Source organism: Silurus aristotelis, assembly GCF_946808225.1.
Source record: "Silurus aristotelis genome assembly, chromosome: 3".
Taxonomy (NCBI): Eukaryota; Metazoa; Chordata; class Actinopteri; order Siluriformes; family Siluridae; genus Silurus; species Silurus aristotelis.
The window spans coordinates 14145959-14152482 of NC_139576.1; positions in this window are offsets into that span (position 1 = coordinate 14145959).

The following is a 6524-nucleotide window of genomic DNA, read 5'->3' on the forward strand; positions in this document are numbered from 1 at the left end:
GATCCAGGGGAAGCCTTTAGGACATAGTTGGGTGAAATACTTTGCTCCGTTGGTCACCCTACAAGTGGGATTGTTCCATCAAGAGTAGATGCGATTCCTGGTCCTAGAACACTCCACCGCCAGCATAATTCTTGGGCGTCCCTGGCTTTCGCGACACTCCCCTAGGTTCTCCTGGAGCCCATGTGACATCATCGAGTGGAGCCAACAGTGCCAGAACCACTGGCAAGGGTGAATAATGGAAGACGGCCTTCATCATCCCCTCAGGGCACTATGAGTAACGGGTCATGCCGTATGGACTCTCCATTTCTCAAGGAGTGTTCCAGACGTTTATGAATGAAGTGTTCAGACCGTTCCTCTATTGGTTCGTCATTGTATACATTGATGACATCCTCATATAGTCAACATGGACCCCTATGGAACATAGGGGTCATGTCATCCAAGTACTGGAATGATTACGGGAACACAACCGCCACCTGAAGCTGGAGAAGTGTGAGTTCCACCAATTGAGTGAACAGTTCCTGGGGTACGGCATCAGTCCATCGGGGGTACAAATGGGCCAGGGGAAGGTCAAGGCAGTTCTAGAGTGGCCTTGTCCAAGCTCCACAAAAGAACTTCAATGTTTTCTTGGGATCTTTAATTTCTATCAGAGGTTCATTCGTAATTTTAGTTTGGTCACTGCCCCGCTCATCTCACTTCTAAAGGGTAAAGCCAAAACCAGAGTCTGGAACCAGGAGGCGTAGGAGGCCTTCATAAGGATTAAACTAAGGTTCAGTACCACCCCTCTCTTATTACACTCAGATCCCCAATTCCCATTCATAGTGGAGATGGACGCCTCCTCCACAGGCATAAGAGCCGCCTTATCTCAACATGGGTAACCCTCTACGCATGCAACCCTGTGCCTTCTTTTTCAGGAAACTCTTTCCCGCAGAACAGAACTAATCAACATCGTTAATCGAGAACCTCTGGCTACCAAACTAAATCTAGAAGAGTGGTGGCACTGGTTGGAAGAGAAGATACATCTATTTACAGAAAGAAGATGGAGGGAGTATTTTGAGCAGCTGATAAACTTTCTTTCGGTTTCTCCCATCAGGGGTCACCACAGCGGATCATCTGCGTGTTTTATTTGGCACATGTTTTTTTACGCTGGATGCCCTTCCTAACACAACTCTCCCCATTTATCCGGGCTTGGGACCGGCGCAAAGAGTGGCTGGGGTTGGTTCCCTGGCCAGGCATCGAACCCGGGCCGCAGCAATGAGAACGCAGCATCCTAACCACTAGACCACCAGGGGAGCAGCTGATGAACAAAGAAAATAAGAGAGAGTAAAGTTTGGATGGTGTGGAGATGGTGAAGCAGGAAGTGAATAGGATAAGTTAGGAGGAAGTAAGAGCAGCGATTAAGAGGATGAAGAGTGGAAAGTTGGTTGGACCAGATGACATTGGACAGTGGAATTTTTATCCAGGTTCAACAAGATTTTGGAAGGTGAGAGGATGCTTGAGGAATGGAAAAGGAGTGTAAACCTTTAAATCTTTAAAGAATAAGGGAGATGTACAGATCTGCAGTAACTACAGGGAGTTGTGGTATTGTATGAGGAAATCAGGTGTGTCGGACAAGTATGTGAGGGTGGTGCAGGACATGTGTGAGGACAGTGTGACAGCATTGAAGTGTGCAGTAGGAATGACAGACTGGGTTAAGGTCAAGGTTAGACTGCATCAAGGATCAGCTCTGAGCCCTTGCCTGTTTGCAGTGGTAATGGACAGGTTGACGGACGAGGTCAGACAGGAGTCTCTCTGGACTATGATGTTTGCGGATGATATTTTGATTTTGTGGTGAGAGTAGGGAGCAGGTTGAGAAGAGCCTGGAGAGGTGGAGGTACACCCTGGAGAGAGGGGAATAAAAGTCAGTAGAAGTAAGACAGAGAACATGTGTGTGAATGAGAGGGAGAGCAGTGGAGTGGCACGGTTGCAGGGAGAAGAGGTGGAGAAGGTGGAGGAGTTCAGGTACCTGGGGTCAACAGTACAAAGTAATGGAGATTGTGTTAGTGAAGTGAAGAAAAGTGTTCATTCAGGGTGGAGGGTGGAGCCAAGGTGAGGGAGGCGAAATTAAGATGGTTTGTGTATGTGCAGAGGAGGGACATGGGTTATATCGTTATGGGGAATGCTGAGGATGAAGCCCCCAGGATGGAGAAAAAAAATTGCAAAGGAGGAGGTTCATGGATGTGGTGAGGGAAGACATGCAGTTGGTTTGAAAGAGGCAGATGTAGAGGACAGGGGGGTATGGAAACTGATGACCTGCTGTGGCGACCCCTAATGGGAGAAGCCTAAAAAAAAAAGAAGAAGAAGAAGAAGAAGACTACCTCCTAGACTGGACACCAAGAACAGATATATGTGCCTGAACACACCAGCTTCCTGCCAGGAGTTTTCATGAAGTATAGCTGGAGAGACCGTTTTGGAATCTATCCTTTCCATGAATCCTTACCAGAGGTGGTAAGTAACTTTGTACAAATACTTTGTTTCTGTATATAAGTAGATTTTTCTTGTATCAATACTTTAATATTTATTTTTTGGACAACTTTTTACTTTTACTAGTTACAGTTTGTTTTTGTATTTATTTATTTCCATTTATTACATTTTCAAACCAGACTAGTTAATTACTTGTAGTCTATTTGGTGACATGATCAATATTTTTTCTTCTCATTGCGTGCAATTTTTAGCCCATCAGCCTATTTCCTGTCATTGCACTGCCTTTTCAACCTATCATCATTTCATGGTTATCAGGTTTTACAGATGTTGGCTAGCCTACCAAGCTAACACCGAGCAAGGCAGAAGGCAACAAGAAGTTTGGCTAACGTGGATGAGACAGAGGAAGTCAGCGATGTAAACATGTCTATGAGTACAAAGACATTCCTGATCACCTGATAATGATAATCTTTTCTCTGCTTGTGTGCTATATGATGGTTTTTCAGCCTGGATACATTCATTAGATAACAAAATTTTTAATTTGTTTAGTATTAATATATTAATATGATGCAGAGGTGGAAAGTAACGAAGTACAAATCCTTCGTTACTGTTCTTAAGTAGATTTTTCTGGTATCAATACTTTACTCCACTATTTATTTTTTGGACAACTTTTTACTTTCACTCATTACATTTTTACACAAATATCTATACTTTCTACTTCTTACATTTTCAAACCAGACTTGTTACTTTTAGTATTATTTCTTCTCATTGAGCTATGTTTCCAGCCTATCATTCTATCATTGCGCAGCTTTTTTACAATATCACTGGTGTATTATTTCCTGGCTATCAGACGTAGACGTAGGCTAGTGGAGCTAACAATGAGCAAGGCAACAAGAGGATTGGTTAATGTGAATTCCAGTGTTGTGGGTAACGCGTTACAAGTAACGTGCTTACGTAATAATATTACTTTTCTAGAGTAACGAGTAAAGTAGCGCGTTACTTTATAAATTTACACATTAATATCTAAGTCACTTTTTAAAAAAAGTAATGAGAGTTACTTTTCAGTTAAATTATTTTGCATAAAAAAATAAAGACTGAATTAAAATGAACGTAGTCACATAGAATCGCGCGCTCATATGTGTGAGCAACGGGAACAGAAGCTGGTCAGAAGTGGAGATGGCAAACCAGGGCATTACATTACTGCTATGGAAGTATTCTTATTATTTTGAAATAGTCGAGGAAAAGGAGAAAGGAATAATGGTTAAGTGTAGATTGTGTTGGTGAAAAGCTCTTGTCAACTGCAAAAAATACCACTTAAAAAAAAAAAACTTTATATACACGAACGATATTCCTGACGGCAAAGGCAGATTGCAAAGCAGTGTACAGAAGTGCGACTCGAAAGTGTTCAGCCTTGTGGTCAAAAGTTAGTCGATCATCTTATTGTTCTCTAAGAAGTTATTAAGTATTTTAAATGTTTAAGACATGTCTTTTGCCCTAATATAACTTATTTCTTAATGGCAATTATCTATATTACACCTGTTACACCTGTAAGGCGTGAAAGAGATACAAGTAAAGCAAAAGTAATATAACGCATTACTTTTCATAAAAAGTAACTAAGTAACGTAATTAGTTAATTTTTTGGGGAGTAACTCAATATTGTAATGCATTACTTTTAAAAGTGATGTTACCCAACACTGGTGAATTCAGAGGCATTCACTGATGTGAAAATAAACAAAAACAAAGACATTCCTCAACACCCATGGCCAAATATAAGGGAAATGTTCAAAATTATCGGTGTAAAAAAGTACTGGCTTTAAAGAATTCGCCGGCAAATTTGAGAAAGCACATACAGGTAATCTAACGTTTTATTGTTTTATCTAAGTTTTTTTTTTTACAATTTTGTTTGTCTTTTATATAAGGGATGCTGCCACATGTTGCTATTTTTTAAAATATGGATTTTCTTAATGTTCTTACTTTCTGTAGTATGTAGCTATCATTTGAAATCTGAGGTTCAGTCAGATAGTTTTAGTTGAAGTATAAATTATAAACTTCCTGTTTGAACTTTAATAAAATGCACAGGACTCACCTTAATAACTTTGAGTTGTTTTCAAGGACAGCTGGAATAACCCTACAATATGGGATATGGCCTGGTGGCAAATAAATAAACGTAAATAAATAAATAAATACTCTCTCTCTCTCTATATATATATATATATATATATATATATATATATATATATATATATATATATATATATATATATATATATATATATATATATATAATATACACACACACACACACAGTGCGGAAAAAAAGTATTTAGTCAGCCACCAATTGTGCAAGTTTTCCCACTTAAAAAGATGAGAGAGGCCTGTAATTTTCATCATCGGTACACTTCAACTATAAGAGACAAAATAAGAATAAAAAATCCAGAAAATCACATTGTCTGATTTTTTTAAGAATGTATTTGCAAATTATGGTGAAAAATAGGTATTTGGTCACCTACAAAAAGCAAGATTTCTGGCTCTCCCACACCTGTAACAACTTCTTTGAGAGGCTCCTCTGTTCTCCACTTGTTACCTGTATTAAGGGCACATGTTTGAACTCGTTATCAGTATAAAATAAACCTGTCCACATCCTGAAACAGTCAGACTCCAAACTCCACTATGGCCAAGACCAAAAAGCTGTCAAAGGACACCAGAAACAAATTTGTAGACCTGCACCAGGCTGGGAAGACTGAATCTGAAATAGGTAAGCAGTTCGGTGTGAAGAAATCAACTGTGCGAGCAATTATTAGAAAATGGAAGACAAACAAGACCACTGATAATCTCCCTTGATCTATGGTTCCATGCAAGATCTCACCCCGTGGGGTCAAAATGATCACAAGAATGGCGAGCAAAAATCTCAAAAACACACGGAGGGATCTAGTGAATGACCTGCAGAGAGCTGGGACCAAAGTGACAAAGGCTACCATCAGTAACACACTACGCCGCCAGGGACTCAAATCCTGCAGTGCCAGACGTGTCCCCCTGCTTAAGCCAGTACATGTCCGGGCCCGTCTGAAGTTTGCTAGAGAGGATTGGGAGAATGTCATATGGTCAGATGAAACCCAAATACAACTTCTTGGTAAAAACTCAACTTGTTGTGTTTGGAGGAGAAAGAATGCTGAGTTGCATCCAAAGAACACCAAGCATGGGGGCATGGGGGTGAAAACATCATGCTTTGGGGCAGTTTTTCTGCAAAGGGACCAGGACGACTAAACGTGTAAAGGAAAGAATGAATGGGGCCATGTATCATGAGATTTTGAATAAAAACCTCCTTCCATTAGCAAGAGCATTGAAGATGAAATGTCGCTGGGTCTTTCAGCATGACAATGATCCCAAACACACTGCCTGGGCAACAAAGGAGTGGCTTCATAAGAAGCATTTAGAGGTCCTGGAGTGGCCTAGCCAGTCTCCAGATCTCAACCCCATAGAAAATCTTTGGAGGGAGTTGAAAATCCGTGTTGCCCCAAAACATCACTGCTCTAGAGGAGATCTGCATGGAGGAATGGGCCAAACTAACAGCAACAGTGGGTAAAAACCTTGTGGAGACTTACAGACATCTTTTGATCTCTGTCATTGCCAACAAAAGGTGTATAACAAAGTATTGAGATGAACTTTTGTTATTGACCGAATATTTATTTTCCACCATAATTGCAAATAAATTCTTAAAAAATCTGGCAATGTGATTTTCTGGATTTTTTTTTCTCATTTTGTCTCTTATAGTGGAAGTGTACCTATAATGAAAATTACAGGCTTCTCTCATCTTTTTAAGTGGTATGTGTGTGTGTATATATATATATATATATATATATATATATATATATATATATATATATATATATATATATATATATATATATACACACACATACATACACACACAAAAGTATTGGGACACCTGACCTTTCCTGCTATATGTGGTTCTTCTCCAAACTGTTACCACAAATCTCAATTGTACAAGATGTCTTTAGATGCGCTATAATACAATTATGCATTCACTTGAACTTGGAAACCCAAAC